We start from the raw sequence: 24,701 nt of genomic DNA, 5'->3' as shown, positions 1-24,701 counted from the left end.
TCAATAATTCCATAGGAGTGAAGCATATCTCATGCGAAGTGTGTCTGCACTAATTCCACAAGATGGTATTTCTAATCCATCACTCGAAAATTCAGCGTATGCAGCAACAAAAAGTTCACAATATCTGCATGGTATATCATCAATTAGAAAATATAATATCATCACATTTTTTTATAGTCGTAAGATAAAAAAATAATGTGATACTTACAGACTACTGCTTTCTTGTTGTGCAATACCAGTAACATGTCTGTTTTCGAATGGGTGGGATTTGTTCTTTCCTTGGTAACATTCAAGAATAGACCAGTTGGTTCACTCTTTTTGCTCAAAAAATCTACGTAACTCAAGATACTTTGGCAACATTATAGACAACTTTTGAAGCTCGGATGACAATTTTCTATTAGACCTAGATGAGGACATGGAATCATGCACTTTCATGCATCGTTCCTTCAATGCAACGACTGCCAAGACCCAATGAAATTCCCCATTACTATTTACACAGACATAAACATCATCTGTCAAGTGTCAAGGCAGTCCACAAGGTACAACAAACCCTTTCATTATGCCAACGATTTTATCCTCATATTTACTAGCATTGTCATGTATGTTTTGAAAAAATAACTAGTTGTTGTATATCGATATTTAGAATGACTCTGTTGTTGATTCGACTTTTTATGCAAAATATTAAAAAATGTCATCCACATACTGCACAGATGCATCAAAAGAGTGTATCTCTGTATAAATATATTCGTATATATTCATGTATTAGTCAAACATAAAAGTGGACATGAATTTACCTCATCAATCCAACACTTATTGGGATGAGACATTACGTGGAACCAATCCTTATTCTTTGGAAATGCAACTACAAAATCAAGTTGGTCAAAATCAAGTTTTGAGCAATTGTTTAAGTAGAGATCGTCCTTGTCTTTTCTGCAATTCTGTAATCATTATAAGTAATTATTTAGTGGACAACAAGAAGAAATACTAATATAGTTGAACGACCTTACTTTTTTGCATGATGCCTGTAAAGACTCTCATTTATCCATTGCGAGAAGGATGACATTATTTCAGTTGGACCCTCGTCGTCAATGTTAAAACCTTCGAATGAATATTTTCGCTTCACATCACAAATGGCGACTTCGACTTTCTTCTCTTTCTTTTTTGCTTTAGCTTTTTCTTTCTCCTTCTCCTTTTCCTCCTTCTCTTTCTTCTTCTGCTTCTTCTTCTTATCCTTCTCCTTCTCGTGCTCTGTCTCCTTCCTCTTATCATCCTTCTTCTGCTTCAGTTTCTCCTTCTCCTCCTTTTTCTTTTTCTCTTTCTCCTCCTTTCCCTTTTTCCCCTTCTCCTTCTTCTCACTAGTTGTAGAAAGTGTTTGGGAAATAGATTTTTTCAACCTCCTACACTTCAGAGGCTGTGAATTCTTCTTGGATCATTGGACATCAATATTATGAGATATTTTCTTAAAAGTATTAGTGAGTTTTTTAACACGACTAATAAAATAATCATGTTGCTGCTCACATTCTTCGCACAGACAAAAAAAAAGCATTTGATGTTAGAAGAGGATGCAAGACCAATAAAAGATTGATTTGTTGTCATGGATGAAGATTCTTGTATCATTTCATCTACAAGGCAAATTAAAAAGATTGAGACTTTTCAATTTATTATAAATAATATTAACATTATGTTGCCACAGATGGATAGTTTGTTGCCATAAATTAATATTATGTAGCCACATATGTATCTACTGTTGCCACACATGAAATTTGTGTTGCCACTATTGAATCATGTTTTGACACATATGAATCTTATATTGTCACAGATGAATTTTATGTTGCCACAGATGAATCTTATGTTGCCACAGATGAATCCTAAGTTGCCACAGATGATTCTCATGTTTCCACAAATGAATTCTAAGTTGCCACAGATGAGTCTTATGTTTTCACAGATGACCATTTTGTTGCCCTAACGCATAAGTGAGATGTTACAATATATGATGAATGTTGAAAAATGCACCACCATATCACTAAAATGTGACAACGTACAATACATCTTTCAACAAATGAAATATATGTTGGACAACACAACAAGACTATATTTCTAAAATCATATCAACAAAATAGACGTAAAAATAACAAGAAAAGCAATAAAAACTGACTTTTCACTAAAATGTTATAAATACATATACATTTCCTCAAAATTAGGGGTTTTTGGGGTTGGTTGATTGTCTTTAAAAAACAATAAGTAATAGGCACCATTACATCATTATTCAATTTTTACATCTATAGAACATTTTATTGTTCATTAATACAAGAAAAAAACTTCGAAAATTGTAAAATCTTTCAAAATAATAACTTACCAGTTTAAGACGAACACGATTTCAGTTCAAAAAGAGGAGAGAGTAACGATTGGAGATGAGGAGAAAAATAATAGAGATAGAGATAGTCGGGGAGGAATATAGTGGAGGAGAGATAGTCGAATTTTTCGATTTATGAGGAAAAAGAAGAAGAACAATCCCAAAGAGAAGAGAGAGAACGCTAGGAGAAGAAGATGGAATGATTTCTTTTTTTAAATGATTTGAATTAAATTATAGAAGTTTAAAAATGAAGTATTTTTTTTTGTATAAAAGATTAGAAAGTATTAGAAATGTTAATTTGGTCCCATATTTATTTAATTACATTTTAAAGATGATTTGACCACCTCTTGGTCAATCTATCACCAAAAACAAAACCAAGACTTATTTGACACCTTTCGCTTAATTTTCTCATGAAGCTAAACCTTTTTATCACTAGTTTGACTAAAAGTTACATAAAGTCACTGCGAAATGAAATAATACTGTATTGTATAGTTGTTGCCGTCGAGTGCAAAATGCATTACTTTTTTAAAAAATTGGAAAACAAACTTAAAAAAAATTAGATTTTAATCAAGTTTCCACAAAGTTTGTGGAAACTAGCCAATAACCAAACCTCGTTCTTTTATTTCTTTGTTTTTCTTGAAGTACCAATTAACAATTATTAATTACAAAAGAATCAAGAAAGAAAATGATACTGAAAATTGGAGTTTTAATACTTATGCAAATCTGCAGATTATCTACTTCACAATGTTTAGCACTCCATTTTCTTCGCTTCTTTTAATTCTTTTTAACTTCACAATACGATGTAACTCATCTTGCAATGATAAAGAACTTTTAAGATTGGTTTACATATGCAATTATAGTGATATACACCACTATTAACAATACTTACACAAAAGTGAACTTGGCTATACACCCAACTCTGGTAAAAACTGCATATTAATATATATATATCGAAACCATATACAAAAAATGAGGTAAAAATGCCTTTTAAGTTTTCAATTAAAAAAAAGGGACAAGTGGGTCCCTCCCCCCCCCCCTCTATTTTCTTGTTTTTAATATTAATAAAAATGGATCAAACTACTAATTTTAAAACTTAAATGACTCAAAATAATATTTTTAAAATTTTGATAAACTTCCAACTTAAAAGGACTTTGAGGAGTTCTTCATTAATAGAATAGAATCAAAAGATTGGAACGGCAAAGAAACGACAAGTTGGAAAAACATTCAATCTTTTTCAATTTTAAAATCACTAATCAATAATTTATACTGTGTTTTCTTCCTAGTAAATTTTCTTCTCTTTTCTATTTCAAAATATCAAAACTAGTTTCATAAAGAAGAAAATTATTATCATATATCTATAATATTTTTTTGTTATTTTGCATTGCACTTATTCGGCTTGAAATTAAAATTAACTCAAAAAAGCTTTTTAGTCTGTATAAAATTATTTTGTGTTAATGATTTAGCCAATTTAGTTGTTTCAGCCAACAACTTTTACAGCTGCCTAGACAACTACCAAAGTTATTTATAGGAATAATTATGCATATCTTTTCAGATACAAAATGATCCAACAACTGCATGTAGTTGCCGAACGAGTAGATAAGTTGTTCCCACAACTATGATATTTGTTAGACAACTGTGTTCAGTTGTTGATCAATTGATTAGTTGTAAAAAAAACAATATAATTATTGATGTTTAATGTACTATAATTATGTATTTTCTATTGATCCAATTAAGTTAATTTTATATCATTTACTAACTTTTTAACTATTTTAGTAAGATATAATGTGTCAATATAAGAGAAAAAGTATTGAAACATCTTCACCGAATCCAGATTCTGGAGAAAATGACGAGAGTTATACGACTACTAAGAAAAGAGGTACTGCAACACTTCAAACTAGTTAAAGCAATAATGACTTATTAGCAGAACAAAAAACTGATGAAAATAGCGAGAAGCAATCTAGTGAGATGGAAAAAAAAAATGTAAGAGCAGCAGTGACCTATAAGGTGAAGAAAAAAGTATGGAAAATAGATAAAATTCAAGCGAAAAAAATAAGATGATGGAAGTGATGGAGATAAATCTAGTGGAGAAGAAAAAGATGATGAAAGCGAAAGTGATGCAGAAAGCTTGATTCAAGTTTATGATTGCAATATTCATGTGTGCGATGAGTTGACTTTTTTCACACTGATCCAACTTATTCTCATATTGTGGCCCAAACTACTCAAGTAAAGCGGGATGTTCAATTATTTGTCTGAAAGTTTGTTGAATGATCCATGGTTATATGAGCGTCTAAAAAATGTGTCAAGTAGCCATTCTTGTGCAGCATATGGACCATATGCTTGTATTTTTATTGATCACTTGCTTGTTGGGATGAGCTGACTTATCTTAACTTAGTTTATACTTAATAATGTATAAAATGGCTAGATTGATCTTCAATTATTATTAAACGACTTAGTCTATACTTAATAGTTTACAAAATGACTAAATTGATATTAACCTAGTATTAAACCACTTAGTTTATACCTAATAATTTTACAAAATGGCTAGATCGATCTTCAATTATTATCAAACGATTATTTTATACCTAATTATTTACAAAATGTCTAGATCGATCTTCAACTATTATTAAACAACTTAGTCTATACTTAATAGTTTACAAAACCACTAAATCAATCTTCAGTTATTATTAAACGACTTAGTTTATACTTTATAGTTTATAAGATGACTAAATCGGTCTTTAGTTATTATTAAACGACTTAGTTTATACTTTATAGTTTATAAGACGACTAAATCGATCTTCAACTATAATTAAATTACTCAGTTTATACTTAATAATTTACAAAATAACTAGATTGATCTTCAGTTAAGATTAAACGACTTAGTTTATACTTAATAATGTACAAAATTGCTAGATTGATATTCAATTATTATTAAACGACTTGGTTTATTCTTAATAGTTTACAAAACGACTAATTGATCTTCAATTATTATTAAACGATTAGCTTATACCTAATAATTTACAAAATGGCTAAATCGATCTTCAGTTATTATTAAGCAACTTAGTTTATACTTAATAGTTTACAAAAACACTAAATTGATCTTCAACTATTATTAAATGACTTACTTTAAACTTAATAATTTATGAAATGACTAGATCGATCTTCAGTTATTATTAAACGACTTAGTTTACACTTAATAGTTTAAAAATGATTAAATCGATCTTCAATTAATTATTAAACGACTTACTTTATACTTAATAATTTACAAAACGACTAAATCGATCTTCAATTATTATTTAACTATTAGCTTACACCTAATAATTTACAAAATGGCTAGATTGATCTTCAGATATTATTAAACAACTTAGTTTATACTTAATAGTTTACGAAATGACTAAATCGATCTTCAACTATTATTAAATGACTTAGTTTATACTTAATAATTTACAAAATGACTAGTTCGATCTTCAATATTATTAAATGACTTAATTTATACTTAATAATTTACAAAACGACTAAATCGATATCCAATTATTATTAAACGACTTGCTTTATACTTATTAATAGTTTACAAAATGACTAAATCGATCTTCAATTATTATTGAACGACTTAGTTTTCACCTAACAATATACAAAATGGTTAGATCAATCTTCAATTATTATTAGACAACTATGCAAAGTTGTTAACAACTCTCCAATATTGTTAGACAACTCTTCAATATCGTTGGACAACTAATGTAGTTGCTTGAAGGACTTGACCCTTCAACTGCTACAGTTGTCCAACAACATTAGAAATTGTTAATATAAAAATTAGAAGCTTTTGATAAAAATTAAAAGTTGTTAAGATACAAAGATTAAGTTGTTTGATCTAATAATCATATCATTAAGTACATGTTATAAATACGACAAAAAGTATATTTTTATAATTCTTCAATTGACCAACAACAAAACACAATTGTCGAACAACTGCACTAGTTGTTGGGACAACTTCTACTATCACCGGACAACTAAAGACAGTTGTTGGACAACAACAAAGACATATCTAATTATTTCAATAAACAACTTCGATAGTTGTTCGGACAACTACGAAAGTTGTTGACTGAAACATTCGTTTTGGGTTCACTAAATGCAGAATAAGAATTGACACAAAGTGATTTTCATACTTATCAATAGTACTCTTTTTAGTTTATTCAAAGCTTTAACAAAACAAATACAATGCAAAAAAACTCAAACATATATATTTTGATATTCTTTTTTCATAAATTTTTCTTGATAGATCTTCTATATAAAAGCAAGATGAAGAACAAGAAGAAAAAGAAAGAAGGATTGACAAATATAGCTGCAGTTGAATAGGATCGGTGGGAAGAGAATGAAGTTGAGAAAGAAGGCCTTTTTTTGGTCAATTTTGTAAAATTTTCAATATTTAAAGGTAAATAAATGAAGAATATAAGGACAAAGTGTACAACTTAAAAGTTTGGGGCTATTTAGAGAATACTTTCTAATTAGAATTAATATTATTTATTTATTTGTCACTTTTACTCAATATTTAAAACATAAAGGACTCTCACCTAATTACCTAACTTCTTTGTCCCTTTTAATAGACCATCCCCACGTATATCATGTTATCAAATAAGATGTAAGTGTGACTCTTGATGCCAATTGCTGGAAAACTATATATGCACAGCGAAAGCATATTAGGATATTTACTGCTTACATGAATAATAGATAGCCAATACCGTGAATAAATGCCTTCAAACGAATCACCAAGTTAGACAGACCTTCAAGTGAATCTACATGATAGCTATGGTCTTTTATAGTGATCCCAAGTCACATTTGCACTCTTTCAATACTTGGGTCGGCGGGCAAGTATTGAATATAAAACTAACTTTTCTCTTTTCTAGGTTAGGAGAATCCCTATTTATAGAGATTTCTTCCTAATTCAAAAAGGACTATAAAACCTTGTTTTTCTATAAGACTAGAAAAAACACATATTATTCTTCCTTTTTGCATAGAAATAGGATTATGAATTCTAGTTAAATATGGGTACTATAGGGACCACATAATTAATTACCTATAGGCTTCCTATTATGGAAATAATCCCAAATAATTAATTTGAATTATTCTTAGCATAATAAATTACAAATAATAATTGCACTCCTCTATTTCGTAATTTCCTATTAAACACTTAGGTAATTTCCATTTTAAGATTTCAGATACTAATCAATAAATTAAATTACTAACAAATTTAACTTAATGATTAATTTTTTTACAACATTACTTAACTTATTTCATGTGTTGGATTCATAAATGCACTTGCAAGATTTGACACTGTGAAAACTTATAAGTTTCTTAAAAAGGTATATCAATCAATCTCTATAACGAGACATGAATTCCATCAACTAACTTATTATTTCACCAATATATACTTATCAGGCATATTTACCCATCTCAGAATCTCACCTTTGAATAAATAAAAACGATAATCAATATATATACATATCATAATAGATATATCATGATTAAGAATATAAGTACATTTAATAGTTTAGCGAATATGTTTTTGTCAGTCAGTCCAAAACAATTATCTCTACTCGATCCCGTTCAATACATACAAAATGTACTAGCACAAGAAGTTGAAACTATATCGTTTTCATAATCAGGATAAACTACATATAATCTTGTGCTACAATCGTATCCGTTGACATGTCCAATTTTCATCCTAGATTATGAACAAAAAAAATTATACTTACGAATCGATGATTTAATACTCTCTGTATAAGCTAAAACTCTACACACTAAATCATCTACTATATAAGTACATAAATACCATAAACGAATATATGATCTATTAAAATTGAACAAATATTTATTCTCTAATAAATATTATTTCTTAATACATGGTTAATAGTATATATCCCAACAGATATATCCTTCTACCTTTAGAGAAAACTTCTCGTAAAATTCCTTAAAATTGAAAAAAAGATAGTGGCAACTAAAAAGGAAACTTACTTAAATATACTATATTAAAAAAAATTACCATTTATAGCAATAACATTTTTTTTCACTTAGGGTGTGTTTGATATGAAGGAAAATGATTCCATGAAAAATGTTTTTCCTCGAAAATGTTTTCTTAGAAAACAAGTAGATTTTTGACTTACTTTCTCATGTTTGGTTGGTGAGTATAAAATATTTTCCGTAACATATTTTAGTGTTTGATTTTGAATGAAAAATATTTTTGAGAAATATCTTTTATTTTTTTACTAGAGAAGAAAAATTTTTTAAGTTAATTTTTTTTAATAAAAAATAAACTTAAAAAAAAATCGTCGTGGAGGTGGAGGGTGAGGGTACGAGGGTAGGGGTGAAAAAATTAAAATTTGAAATTGATTTTTTTAAAAAAACAATATAAAGTTTTTTTTTGGGTGGAGGGGGAGGGGGGAGGGCTGGTAGGGGTGAGTTGGGGATGGTAGGGTGAGGTTGGAAGAGAGTTTTGAAAAATGTTTTCCTTGAGTTCTTAAGGAAAGTCATTTTCCTTAAATTTGAGGAAAATGAGTGGATTTGGAAAACATTTGACCCAACGAAATATGAGAAAATTGAAAAATATTTTCCTTCATACCATTCACACGTTTAATCATTTATAATACAATTTTAATACATATTAGAAAGAACAATTTATTATTTACATATAGAGAAAAAGACATAAAATCACCATTGAAGTTATTTCTAATTTTCAAAAAGATACTTTAACTTTGTGAGTATCCTATTACCCCACGAAACTATCTAAATCTACAATAAATATACCATTTTGACTAATTTTAACACCACTCGTGTTGTCACAACATATGGGCGCGTGAAATACTGTTGATACGCTTCATACCAATGTAAAATTGTCATTTGGCACTTCCAATTTGCCTTGTTGGAAAAAAATATAAAAACTCATGTATTAATTATTATTTTTTAACTTTATTAAGAATAGTTTTTAATTTTTCAAAACAAAATTCTCATCTTCCCTACCATCATTAGCTTACTCATGTTTCTTGAACATCCATGTCTTCATTTTTTTTCTCTTTTTCCTTTCTGGCGTTCTTTTTTAAGCTCATGTTATTGAGCTCTTGTTGTTGTTTTTTTTTTAAAAATAAATTAGTTTAGTGATTTTTTTTCTCTTACGAATTAAGATTAGGATCTGGGAGTAGTTAAACTATGAAAATTCAATTTGGAAGTAAGAGTTGAAGAAAGTGGTGATTTAAATATCAGATTTTGACTTGGTAATATTTGAGTATTTAGATTTTAATTATTTGACGATATTTATTTTTATATATAAATTAATTGATAGTAATTTGACTAAAAATTGATAGTTACTGCGAAATTTGCTCAGCCACAATGGATTTGAAGATTCCTGCAGCACAAAGAGAATGCGAAAGAACAGAGTTAAGGTGAAGAAGAAAGAGAAAAAGAAATAACAGAGTTGAGGTGAAGAAGAAAGAGGAAGAAAGAAAAAAAGAAATACAAAAAAATTAGATAAATTATTTTTAACACGTGGCAAGTGACTATTAGTGCGTGACATACAAATATTTTTGTATAAATGGTATTGAGTGAAAAAGGGGTATACATTCTATTTTGAAGTTGTTTAATGGGGTAATAGGACACCCGTAAGTTTAAAGTGTCTTTTTAAAAATTCGAAACAACTTTGATGGTGATTTTATGTCTTTTCTCTTTACATATAATACAAGTTTATTGATAGATAATACATTTATCACACATTTTAATACACTTGTAATACAATGTGTCAATTTCTTACAAAACAAGCATAATATGTTTTTTTAACAATATAAATGCATGCATAGTTACGGTAAAATGACTGAGGAGTTTGTACCAAGGAACCTACTAATGTGACAGGCAAAGCAAGTGTAACGACCTGTTTAGTCGTTTTGAGCAGCAGATTTTATTTCTGGAAAAACAGGCTGAGGCGACGGACCCAACGACGGACCGTCGCAGGGCCTCGTTTCAAAACACTTAGAAAAACTGAAAATTGGGTACTGAAAATCGACTCTCTGAAATTCGTAACGAAATGGCAGGACGGACCGTCACAGGTGTGACGGACCGTCACAGACCCTTGGTGGAAATTTGAGTCTCTGAACTTTGCGACGACCTGCAAGACGGACCGTCGCAGGCACGACGGCTCGTCACAAGTTGCGCAATCCCAGTCCTGGTCGGATTTCTTTATACGTTTTAAGGGACGTTTTTGACTATTCCTGCCTTAATTATAAAGTTAGTGGGTTAATGTTAATAAGTCTAATTACTTGGGGGTTAAAAGAGTTAACCTTAAGTTAATTAGTGGGGTATTACTGCCATCTTTTATCCTTAATTATATGTTAATTAGGGTAAAAGAAAGAGGGTTTGAATAAGAAAAAAATAAGAAAGAACAAAGAGAGACAGAAAAAGAAAGAGAACGAGCAGAGAGAGAGAGAAACGAAGATGATAGCAAGGATTCTGAGAAGATAGCTTGTTGATCGCAATTCTTCAGTGGAGGTAGGTTATGGTTTTCATGCTTTCATAGTAAACTCTTAATAGAGAATGATATGTATTGATAGTATTGTAAACCCTGCTATGTGCTTAATTGTATGCATGCATGAACGTGATTATATAATTGTGATTATATTAAGCATGATGAAGTCATTGAATCCCAATTCTTGATAAAAACCTAATCTCTTTTTAATGATGATGCCTTGGTAAGGGAGAAGGCTTGATGAACTAAAGTAATGAGAAGTGATGATGCCTTGGTAAAGGAGAAGGCTTGATGAGTTGATAGAATGAGATTAGGGGATCGGGTGTCACGAACCGACATGTAGATTTAGGGGATCGGGTGTCACGAACCGACACATAGATTTAGGGGATCAGGTGTCACAAACCGACACGTAGATTTAGGGGATCGGGTGTCACGAACTGACACGTAGATTTAGGGGATCGGGTGTCATAAACCGACACGTAGATTTAGGGGATCGGGTGTCACGAATCGACACGTAGATTTAGGGGATGGGGTGTCACGAACCGACACGTAGATTTAGGGGATCGGGTGTCACGAACCGACACGTAGATTTAGGGGATCGGAGTGTCACGTTCCGACACATAGTAGTAGGGGATCGGAGTGTCACGTACCAACACATAGTAGTAGGGGATCGGAGTGTCACGTACCGACACAAGAGGATTAATGAATATGAGGGAGCGGAGTGTCACGTACCGACACAAGAGAAATAAAGATAATGAATCTTGAAAGATGTTAATATACTCAATCTAATGAACATGATTCCCAAATGAGTATGGTGTTGAGGCTTGAGTCCTCATGTGTGAACTTGACGGAAATTGTTAATGATATAGTGCTTGTTGTTGTTACATGTTGAGTATCATAGTTGAGTTTATGATATTACTTGGTATATATTGTTTTCTATTTTGAGTTGGCCGATGATATCTACTCAGTACCCGTGTTTTGTACTGACCGCTACTTTTATGTTTTCTTCTTGTTTATTTGTGGAGTGCAGCAAACGTGCCATCGTCTTCAACTCAACAGTAATTCAAGCCAGTCTTACTATATCGGAAATTCAGGGTGAGCTAATGCTTCTAGCTTGGACTGGATCTTCTTCTTCAAGTCTTGATGCCTTGAACTTCTTGCATGGACTAGCTTCTTATGTATTTTTAGCTTTTAGAATACTCTTAGTTTAGTCATTTGATCATAGATGTTCTTGTGATGATGACTTCCAGATTTTGGGGAATAATAGATGTTGAATTTTAGAAGTTAATGAATTGGTCTTTATTTAATGAGTTTAAGTCTTCCGCATTACTTTCTGTTGATATTATATTGAAATGTTAAGGTTAGATTGGTTGGTTCGCTCACATAGGAGGGTAAGTGTGGGTGCCAGTCGCAACCCGGTTTGGGTCGTGACAAACTTGGTATCAGAGCATTAGGTTCGTTGGTCTCATCACACAAGAACAGGTCTAGTAGAGTCTTAAGGAACGGTAGGGGGACGCCTTTACTTTTCCTTGAGAGGCTATAAGACTTTAGGAAAATTTCACTCTTTCATTCTTTCTTTCATGCTACTACTTGGGTCCAATTGGTATCTAGGTGATACAAATTGGTATCTGACCATCTTCACTCTTTTTCGCAGATGGTTAGAACTAGAGCAACAACTACGCCAGCACCAACATCAGCACCGGCGGGACAGGGTGAGTCTGAGCCAGCCAATGGGGTTGTAGCTCGAGGAAGAGCAGCGGTAAGAGGCCGTGGTAGAGGTCGTGGGAGGACGTCCTCTAGTGGAAGAGGACGAGCACCTAGTCCATCTGATACTAGGGCAGTGACTCCTCCACCGACTGAGGAGGTAATAAGAGAAGGGGAGGATGGGGAAAATGAACAAGTGCAGAATGAGGGATTGCCACCCCAGCCTACCCCAGAGATGATAAATCAGGTGCTCGCTTATCTTAGTGGGTTGTCCGATCAGGGTCAGGCACCTCCAGTGTTTTCTGCACCAACACCTCCAGTTTCAGAGGTACAACATGCAGCCACTATGGCTCATCGTATGGATGCCTCATTGGACATAGGCACGTTTCCACGCCTGACTACTGGGCCTATAATGACAAATGATCAGCATGAACTTTTCAGTAAGTTCTTGAAATTGAAACCTCCTGTCTTCAAGGGTGCGGAATCTGAGGATGCTTACGATTTTCTGGTTGACTGTCATGAGCTACTACACAAGATGGGTATAGTAGAACGGTTTGGTGTTGAGTTCGTGAGTTATTAGTTTCAAGGGAACGCCAAAATGTGGTGGCGGTCACATATTGAGTGTCAACCAACAGAGGCACTACCTATGACTTGGGCCTCATTCTCTAGCTTGTTTATGGAGAAGTATATCCCCCGAACTTTGAGGGATAGGAAAAGGGATGAGTTCTTGAGCCTAGAGCAAGGTAGGATGTCGGTCAATGCATATGAGGCTAAGTTTCGTGCATTATCCCGGTATGCCACTCAACTTTGTTTCAGTCCACAAGAGCGGATTCGTCGTTTTGTGAAGGGGTTGAGGTCAGAGTTGTGGATTTCAGCCTTACAGGTAGCGGCTACGGCAAAATCCTTCCAAGAAGTGGTAGACTTCGTGATAGAGGTGGAAAGAGTGAAGCCAGATGACTTCACCACTACATCGACATCAAAAAGGTTTCTAAAGGGAGGTGAGTTTAATGGTTCTTACTCTAGAGGACAAGGTTCCGGAGGTTACTCAGTTCGAACCATTCAGTCTTCACTACAGACTGTAGTTGGGGGTCCACCTCAGACTGGTCAACACTTCTCTGAGAGACCTATGCTTGACTCCAGAGAGTGTTATGGATGTGGGGAGACTGGACATATTAGGAGGAATTGTCCAAAACAGAGTTATAGACCCCCAATGGCTAGAGGTAGAGGTGGTCATGGTAGAGGCCGTTATTCTGGAGGACGTGGTGGTCGAGGTAATGGTGGTCACCAAAATGGCCGAGGTGATGGGCAAACTGGAACCACTACATCACAACATGGTAGGGGCAATGGACAGACAAACGATAGGGCCCATTGTTACGCTTTCCCTGGGCGGTCTGAAGCGGAGGCATCTGATGCTGTCATCACAGGTAATCTTCTGGTTTGTGATTGCATGGCTTCTGTATTGTTTGATCCTAGATCCACATTTTCTTATGTATCTTCCTCATTTGCTAATGGTCTAAATTTACATTGTGAATTACTTGATATGCCTATTCATGTTTCTACTCCGGTGGGTGAGTCTGTGGTAGTTGAAAAGGTATATAGGTCTTGTTTGGTGAGCTTTGTGGGGAGCAACACTTATGTAGATTTGGTTATCTTAGAAATGGATGATTTTGATGTAATTCTGGGTATGACTTGGCTTTCTCCGCAATTTGCGATCTTGGATTGTAATGCTAAAACGGTGACGTTAGCCAAACCTGGGACAAATCCGTTAGTGTGGGAGGGTGACTACACTTCCAATTTGGTGCGTATCATCTCCTTTCTTCATGCTAAGAAAATGGTTAGTAAAGGGTGTTTAGCTTTCTTGGCACATCTCAAGGATGACACTACTCAAGTACCTTTGATTGAGTCGGTTTCGGTAGTCCGCGAGTTTTTGGATGTGTTCCCTGCAGATCTTCCTGGTATGCCACCAGATAGGGATATTGACTTCTGTATCGATCTTGAACCGGGCACACGCCCCATTTCTATACCCCCTTATAGAATGGCTCCCGCAGAGTTAAGGGAGTTAAAGGCCCAACTTCAAGAGTTGTTGAGCAAAGGCTTCATTAGACCAAGTGCATCTCCTTGGGGTGCTTCGGTTTTGTTTGTGAAGAAGAAGGATGGGAGTTTTCGGATGTGCATCGACTACAGACAACTGAATAAGGTAACTATTAAGAACAAGTATCCTCTTCCTCGCATTGATGACTTGTTCGATCAATTACAAGGTGCTTGTTTTTTCTCTAAGATTGACTTGAGATCTGGTTATCATCAATTGAAAATACGGGCAACGGATGTGCCAAAGACTGCTTTTCGAACGAGGTATGGACATTACGAATTTGTGGTGATGTCTTTTGGTCTTACGAATGCCCCTGCTGCGTTCATGAGCTTGATGAACGCGATTTTTAAGCCATATTTGGACCTCTTCGTGATCGTATTTATTGATGATATATTGGTATACTCAAAGAGCAAGAAGGAACATGAAGAGCATTTGAGAATGGTATTGGAAATGTTGAGGGAGAAAAAGCTTTATGCCAAGTTCTCTAAGTGTGAGTTTTGGCTAGATGCAGTGTCCTTCTTGGGGCACGTGGTTTCTAAGAAGGGAGTGATGGTGGATCCTTCTAAGATTGAGACAGTGAAGAATTGGGTAAGACCTACTAATGTGTCAGAAATAAGGAGCTTTGTTGGGTTAGCTAGCTACTACCGTCGATTTGTCAAGGGATTCTCTTCTATTGCTTCCCATTTGACGAACTTGACTAAGCAGAATGTTCCATTTGTATGGTCGGACGAATGTGAGGAAAGCTTTCAGAAGCTCAAGACCTTGTTGACTACCGCACCTATCCTTACCTTGCCAGTAGAGGGTAAGAACTTCATTGTTTATTGTGATGCATCCTATTCTGGTTTGGGTGCAGTACTAATGCAAGAGAAGAGTGTGATTGCTTATTCTTCAAGGCAATTAAAGGTGCATGAACGTAACTATCCGACCCACGATTTGGAATTGGCTGCGGTAGTATTTGCATTAAAGCAATGGAGACACTATTTATATGGGGTTAAGTGTGAGGTCTACACGGATCATCGTAGCCTTCAGTATGTCTTTACTCAGAAAGATTTGAACTTAAGACCGAGGATATGGATGGAGTTACTAAAGGACTAAGATATCACTATCTTGTATCATTCGGGAAAAGCGAATGTTGTGGCAGATGCTTTAAGTAGAAAAGCGGGAAGCATGGGAAGTCTAGCTCACTTGCAAGTTTCTAGACGTCCATTGGCTAGAGAGGTTCAGACTCTGGCTAACGAATTGATGAGGTTAGAGGTAAATGAGAAGGGAGGATTGTTTGCTAGTGTGGAGTCAAGATCTTCTTTTCTTGACAAGATTAAGGGAAAACAGTTTAATGATGAAAAATTGATCCGGATCCGAGATAAAGTGTTGAAAGGAGAGGCTAAGGAAGCACAAATCGATGAGGAAGGTGTTTTGAGAATCAAGGGAAGGGTATGTGTACCCCGAGTTGATGATTTGATTAACACTATTCTGACAGAGGCTCATAGTTCAAAGTATTCGATACATCCCGGTGCAACCAAGATGTACCGTGACCAAAAGCAACACTTTTGGTGGGGTAGAATGAAGCGTGATATTGTTGATTTTATTGCCAAATTTCCAAACTGTCAACAAGTAAAGTATGAACACCAGAGGCCCGGAGGAACACTTCAGAGAATGCCCATCCCTGAATGGAAGTGGGAGAGAATTGCAATGGACTTTGTGGTCGCTTTTCCCAAGACATTGGGAAAGTTTGATTCTATTTGGGTAATTGTTGTTAGGTTAACTAAGTCTGCTCACTTCATTCCGGTCAAGGTGACTTACAATGCAGAGAAGTTAGCCAAACTTTACATCTCGGAAGTGGTGCGATTGCATGGGGTTCCATTATCCATCATATCAGATAGAGGTACGCAGTTTACTTCTAAGTTTTGGAAAACATTGCATGCGGAATTAGGTACTAGACTGGACCTCAGTACTGCATTCCATCCTCAGACCGATGGTCAGTCTGAGAGAACGATTCAAGTGTTGGAAGATATGCTTCGTGCATGTGTGATAGAGTTTGGCGGCCATTGGGATAGCTTCTTACCCTTAGCGGAGTTTTCATACAATAATAGCTATCACTCAAGCATTGATATGGCTCCATTTGAAGCTTTGTATGGTAGGAGATGTAGGTCTCCCATTGGTTGGTTTGATGCATTTGAGGTTAGGCCTTGGGGTACTGACCTTTTGAGGGATTCGATAGAGAAAGTGAAGTCTATTCAAGAAAAGCTTCTAGCGGCGCAAAGTAGACAAAAAGAATATGCAGATCAAAAGGTTAGAGACTTAGAGTTCATGGAGGGAGAACGAGTCTTGCTGAAGGTTTCGCCCATGAAAGGGGTGATGCAGTTTGGTAAAAGGGGTAAACTAAGTCCAACGTACATTGGACCATTTGAAGTACTTAGGCGAGTAGGAGAGGTGGCTTATGAGTTAGCCTTGCCTCCAGGGCTGTCCGGAGTACATCCGGCATTCCATGTGTCGATGTTGAAAAGATACCATGGGGATGGAAACTACATTATCCGTTGGGATTCAGTTTTGCTTGATGAGAACTTGTCTTATGAGGAGGAACCTGTTGCCATTCTAGATAGAGTTCGCAAGTTGAGATCAAGGGAGATTGCATCCATCAAAGTTCAATAGAAGAATCGACCCGTTGAAAAATCCACTTGGGAGAAGGAGGCGGATATGCGAGAAAAATACCCACATCTGTTTACAGATTCAGGTACTTCTTTTCGCCCTTGTTTTCCTTCTTGTGATCGTTCGGGGACGAACGATGGGTAAATTGGTATCTATTGTAACGACCTGTTTAGTCATTTTGAGCAGCAGATTTTATTTCTGGAAAAACAGGCTGAGGCGACGGACCCAATGACGGACCGTCATGGGCACGACGGACCGTCGCAGGGCCTCGTTTCAAAACACTTAGAAAAACTGAAAATTGGGTACTGAAAATCGACTCTCTGAACTTCGTAACGAAATGACAGGACGGACCGTCACAGACCCTTGGTGGAAATTTGGGTTTCTGAACTTTGCGACGACCTGCAGGACGGACCGTTGCAGGTACGACGACCCGTCACAGGCACGACGGCCCGTCACAGGTTGCGCAATCCCAGTCCGGGTCAGATTTATTTATACGTTTTAAGGGACGTTTTTGACTATTCCTGCCTTAATTATAAAGTTAGTGGGTTAATGTTAATAAGTCTAATTACTTGGGGGGTTAAAAGAGTTAACCTTAAGTTAATTAGTGGGGTATTACTGCCATCTTTTATCCTTAATTATATGTTAATTAGGGTAAAAGAAAGAGGGTTTGAATAAGAAAAAAATAAGAAAGAACAAAGAGAGATAGAAAAAGAAAGAGAACAAGTAGAGAGAGAGAGAAACGAAGAGGATAGCAAGGATTCTGAGAAGATAGCTTGTTGATCGCAATTCTTCGGTGGAGGTAGGTTATGGTTTTCATGCTTTCATAGTAAACTCTTAATAGAGAATGATATGTATTGATAGTATTGTAAACCCTGCTATGTGCTTAATTGTATGCATGCATGAACGTGATTATATAATTGTGATTATATTAAGCATGATGAAGTCATTGAATCCCAATTCTTGATAAAAACCTAATCTCTTTTTAATGATGATGCCTTGGTAAGGGAGAAGGCTTGATGAACTAAAGTAATGAGAAGTGATGATGCCTTGGTAAAAGAGAAGGCTTGATGAGTTGATAGAATGAGATTAGGGGATCGGGTGTCACGAACCGACACGTAGATTTAGGGGATCGGGGTCACAAACTAACACGTAGATTTAGGGGATCGGGTGTCACAAACCGACACGTAGATTTAGGGGATCGGGTGTCACGAACCGACACGTAGATTTAGGGGATCGGGTGTCACGAACCGACACGTAGATTTAGGGGATCGGGTGTCACGAACCGACACGTAGATTTAGGGGATCAGGTGTCACGAACCGATACGTAGATTTAGGGGATCGGGTGTCACGAACCGACACGTAGATTTAGGGGATCGGGTGTCACGAACCGACACGTAGATTTAGGGGATCGGAGTGTCACGTTCCGACACATATTAGTAGGGGATCAGAGTGTCACGTACCGACACATAGTAGTAGGGGATTGGAGTGTCACGTACCGACACAAGAGGATTAATGAATATGAGGGAGCGGAGTGTCACGTACCGACACAAGAGAAATAAAGATAATGAATCTTGAAAGATGTTAATATACTCAATCTAATGAACATGATTCCCAAATGAGTATTGTTTGAGGCTTGAGTCCTCATGTATGAACTTGACGGAAATTGTTAATGATATAGTGCTTGTTGTTGTTACATGTTGAGTATCATAGTTGAGTTTATGATATTACTTGGTATATATTGTTTTCTATTTTGAGTTGGTCGATGATATCTACTCAGTACCCGTGTTTTGTACTGACCGCTACTTTTATGTTTTCTTCTTGTTTATTTATGGAGTGCAGCAAACGTGCCATCGTCTTCAACTCAACAGTAATTCAAGCCAGTCTTACTACATCGGAAATTCAGGGTGAGCTAATACTTCTAGCTTGGACTGGATCTTCTTCTTCAAGTCTTGATGCCTTGAACTTCTGGCATGGACTAGCTTCTTATGTATTTTTAGCTTTTAGAATACTCTTAGTTTAGTCATTTGATCGTAGATGTTCTTGTGATGATGACTTCCAGATTTTGGGGAATAATAGATATTGAATTTTAGAAGTTAATGAATTGGTCTTTATTTAATGAGTTTAAGTCTTCCGCATTACTTTCTGTTGATATTATATTGAAATGTTAAGGTTAGATTGGTTGGTTCGCTCACATAGGAGGGTAAGTGTGGGTGTCAGTCGCAACCCGGTTTGGGTCGTGACAGCAAGACCATTTGACAGTTCAATAGGTTCATCTAGATCTAATAAATCCATAAAGAAGGTATGGATCATCAAGTGTTGTTGGATAGGTTTAAAAAAAGCCCTCTATTTATACAACATTTTTATACATTAGGCCATCAGAAATGGCCGACACTAACTTTACACTTGGCCTATATTAATTCGGCCGACACAAAACGACAAACTACTAGTGGCCCTTTACTTTATTACTGGCCGACATAACTTTACATATGGCCATCTTATCTTCTGGCCGACACTTCACGACAAACTACTTTAATAAAGACATAAAGATAAAATTACAAAATACTTTTTTTTACTCTAACTGTACGTCTGAAACGTAATTATCTTCTCCTTCACATTTTGAGCATAGATGGTCAAGATATTTCTGTCCTATTAGTTTGCAATATCTTGTCATTGAATTAGAAGAAATGAAATTCTTCTGTATTGCTCTTGTCGTAGGAGTTTGTTCTGGTCTTAGCAGACTTAATATCCACTGTCTTAAATCTTCCATATCTGCTGCTCGGATATCTCCACAGTTTGAGTAGATGATTGTCTGATCTCTATTATAGTAGCTCCATATTACATTTTCGTTTAAATAATTATTTGTTATCTCATTCAATATGGTAGCTATTCCAATAGTTCTCTTATTTGCGTAGAACTCCGGAATATCTACTTTCTGTATTTCCTCTTGTGTATCTATCTTTTCAGGGATTATCATTTCCCTAGTTATTCCAATCTTTATAGCTTGTACTGTTGGCTTGACTTTATCATATAATATTTCAGCTGTATCTGAGTATAACTTTATAAAAAATAGAGTTCCTTTAGTTACTCTTTTGTACTGTAAAAAGGCCTTATATAGTTCTGGTATCTTAGATATCTCTTCTCCTGTTATTGTATATACGGTACTCAATAGTCCATAGTTGTAGAAAGTTGCTACTAGATTTGGATTTGTTCTAGGTTGTGCAATTAACTTATTATAACCTTGTAGATATTGGGTTATATAATCCTCATTGGGGTTTTTTGTATCTTTAGCTCTGGGTTTTGGTTTATGAAGGTTTGTACTTTGTATATATTTTCTATATATGTTCTACTGATGTAGTTGTATGTCTGTTTCTGAGAGTCTAGGCTGGCTTTATAGGTATTTGTCTGTGGAGGGACGAATGTATCTTTTTGGGTATTCTGAGGAGTATATGGTTTTGAAAATAATTTATTCATGTTTATATTTATGTATTTTACCTTAGTTTCTTCCCTTTTTGTAGGTTGTCCTGCTGTAGATGTGATGGATGTAGCTGCATTTAAACAAACATTGTTATGGATTTTATGGAGTTTCCCAACGTCTCCTTGTAGCTTTGGAATTTTTCTGTCTTCCGATCGACATAGCTCCGCATTTTTATAGTCATGCTGCTGACTTATATTAGCTTTAGACTTCAGGTTATCTTCATTAGTCTGTAGCTTTTGTATCTCATTATCCATTCTGTCCACTTTGGTACAAAGTGTAGCAATGACTTTGAATAGCTCTTCAATTGTATGTTCATTTTTGTCCTCAGTTTGAGTAGCTTTGTCTTGATAAGTAGTCTGCAACCATATTTTTGTCAGTTTTAATTACCTCAATTGTAAATGTAAAATTTAATATGTTTAATACTAGTCTCCTTATTTCTTTTGTTGTAACTGAATCTTCTACCTTTTTAGTTATCCACCATTTTACCTGAGTATTATCTGTTCTCAAAATAAATTTATTGTAAAAAATATATGGTTCAAATGCTAATAAACATTTATATAATGCAAATAACTCTTTTCTATTTATTTCCCATTTTATTTGTGCTTCTGTATAGGATCCTGAATAATATCTACAATGATGTTCTATTTTATCTTTTTCATATTTGTATTTTAAAACTCCTCCATAACTATGATCACTTGAATCTATTTCAACAATATAAGTAAATGATTTATTTTCATCAGGAAAGTAAAGTTTTGGTAATTTTTTACATAATTTTTAAATATTTTTTATATGTTCTTTATCTTTATTGTCGAAATAGTATTCAACATCTTTTTTGAGTTTTTTATGTAATGATTTTAAATGTTCTACTAATTTTGGTATGTATTCTGTTACTTGATTTACTAATCCTAGAAAGGATTGTAATTTCTTTTTTGTATCTATATTTTCATCAAGGGTGGTTATTTTTGTACTATATGAGTTTGCATTTTTATTCCATTTTTGTCTATTTGTATTCCTAGAAATTCTATCTGTGGTTTCATAATTTCTGCTTTCTTTTTACTTAAGCTTATACCTGAGTGTTTAATTATATGTATAAATTTTTCTAAAAACCTTATATGTTCATCTTGTGTTTTAGAATATAGTAATATATCATCTATATAAACAATACAATTTTCTAACTGGTTAAAATAGTTATCCATAAAATGTTGATATCTACCTGGTGCATTTGTATATCCAAACGGTAAAACATTCCATTCATAGAAACCTTGCGGTGCTGTGAATGCTATTAGCTGTTTAGATTCTTCTTCTAGTTTTAGATGATAAAATCCTGATTTACAGTCAAATTTACTAAAATAGTTATATCCTTGTATGTCTTATTTTTAGTATTTTATTTGGTATTAGGTAATTGTATGTTTTAGTTTTAGCATTTAGATTACGATAATCTATGACCATTCTACTTTTACCTCTTTTTTGTTCACTATGTTTTATAACTATAAATGCTGGGCTTGTATGTTTACTATTACTTTCTTGTATGTAATTATTTTCTAATAGTTCATCTATATGTATTTTGAATTCTTTTAAATCATCGAAGTTATATTTTAATGGTTTCTGTGTTATTATACTATTTTCATCTATTAGTTCAATTTTTACTTTTGTCTTATGTTTTTTCCATCCTTGTAATGGATCTTCATTGTGTTGTTGTTCTAGTTGTTCATTAATTAATCTGACTTTGTCTATTGTAAATATGATAATTTCTAACTGTGTTATTTGTTTCTTATTTATATTTTCCATTTCTTGGTTTATTTTTTCACTTCCTTTTATCCATTCCATAGGTTTTTGTTGTTTATTATTTACTCTTTTTGCTCCTATCTTGTTTCCGCATGGTGTAGTAAACCACCAGTGTGTTTTTGTTATTATATGTGGGTAGAATTTATTTAAAAATGGCATTCCTAGTAACATATCTTTTGTTGTAAACTCAAAATTATACATTTCTTCTATTGTCAGTATTTTATCCCATATTTGTATTTTTATATTTTTTGCTTTGTATTTAATCATACTTCCTTCATTATTAAATCCTGTTACTACCATCGGTGTTTTTAATTTTTCCCATTTATCTTCTGGTAAACAGTTATATTTACATATATTTGCTTCTGCTCCTGTATCTATCATAGGGGTATAATATCTGTTGTGATATCTTTCTACAATAATTTTTGCAAGTATAAATATTTTCATTATTCATTTTGTTCTTTTTATAATTACTTTCTTATTTTGGCAAGTTATTGTTAATTGTTCATTTTCTATATTGTATAGTTTAACTTTTTCTAACCATTTTATTCCTAATATAACATTTTGATCTCCTTGGTAAATTTTAAATGGTATAATTAAAGGTATTCCTTCTATAATTACTTCTTTCTCTATTATTTCTTCATTTGTATTTACTATCTCGCTAGGTAGTCCAGGGCATAAGTGTCCTGTTTTTATGATTTCTGTTTCTAATACTAATTCTCTTGCTATGTAATTTTCTTCTTGTCCTGTATTTATTAAAATTTTATATCTTCTTTGATCTATTATTCCTGTTATAAAATAATGGTATGGCGTTATATCTTCTATTAAATTTTGTGGAATTTCATAGTTTCTTCTAGATGTACTCATTCTTGATGAGGTAACTCTTGTTAACGTATTTGGTACACTTGAAGTACTTAATCTTTCTTTTACAATTTCTAAATCTTCTTCTATGTCGATTTCTTTATAGCTATAGTCATTATTGTCTATTACAATAATTATTTTTTCGAAAGGATTTTCTATCTTTATTTATCAATTTTATTTCTTGTTGTTACTTTATGTTTTGTTGTTAATATATATAAGTTTTTACATCTTGCTGTAAATATTTTACTGTCTGGTGCTAGTTCTATTCCTGACATTTTCCAATATAGAACTAATGATTTATCTATATTTCTATCTGTTAATGCTACTGTATAATTGACACTTATTATAAATTTAAATTTTTGATATATTAGGTTTCCTTTTACTGCACTAATTACGCTTTTTTCTATGGGGTGTATGATTCTATCATCTGCCAAGTATATTTCAATAGGTGTATCTATTCCTTTTCTAAAACAAGCTTTTATTAATATTTCTGTTCCTCCTAAATGTACATATTTTATTGGTGTTTTAGCTTTTATATCTTGTATTTTTTTATTTATTATTCGTTTACTTAGTATAGGTATATGTGCTTTTCCTCTTGTATATTTGCAATCTATGATATGTTCTTTCTGACTAACTACATAGTATTCTTCTTTTTGTCTTTTAAACCAATTTCTTAAAGTATGTATTTCAAGTACTTTTTCAACACTTAAATCTAACTCTTTTCCTTTTATTTGTTCAAATATTGTATTATCAAATATAATTTTTTGTTCTGATAATTCTTCATTTTGATAATCTTCTTTAGATATTATTTTTATATCATCTTCAGACATTATATTTCTTCATCTGTTTCATTATTATCTAGATTAATATTTTCTTCTTCATTTTCAGTTTCTATATCTGATACTTCATATATACTATCATTTTCACTTAATTTATAGTCTATATATTCTATTTGCATATATTCATCATTATCTATGATTATTTCTGCAATTTATTTATTTTTTGGATCTTTGGGTAATTTACAATCTCTAGCTAAATGTCCTATCTTTCCGCAATTATAACAAGTACATTGGGATATTTTTCTTTTTGGTCTATATGGTCTTTTTATTTTATAATTTTTTATATAATATCTTCGTCTTGGTTTTTTATATTTATACTTGGTTTTAGTTTTTCTATAATTATTATATTGTCTAGGTTTTCGCTTTTTATAATATTTGTTTGTACATCCAAACTGTGGTGCTGTTTTATCTTTACAACATGCTAAATTTTTAATTAGTACTTTCTCCATTTT

At 33.6% G+C, this 24,701-nt stretch overlaps 1 pseudogene; it reads right to left on the bottom strand.

Moving 5' to 3' along the window:
- LOC138349372 (uncharacterized) lies at nt 1–24,336 on the bottom strand (annotated as a pseudogene).
- Between the last annotated feature and the right edge of the window lie 365 nt (nt 24,337–24,701).

Source organism: Solanum lycopersicum, chromosome 6, assembly GCF_036512215.1.
Source record: "Solanum lycopersicum chromosome 6, SLM_r2.1".
NCBI classification, from domain to species: Eukaryota; Viridiplantae; Streptophyta; class Magnoliopsida; order Solanales; family Solanaceae; genus Solanum; species Solanum lycopersicum.
Note: the sequence above shows the minus strand (reverse complement) of the source record. Positions and strands in the feature narration are given on the sequence as shown.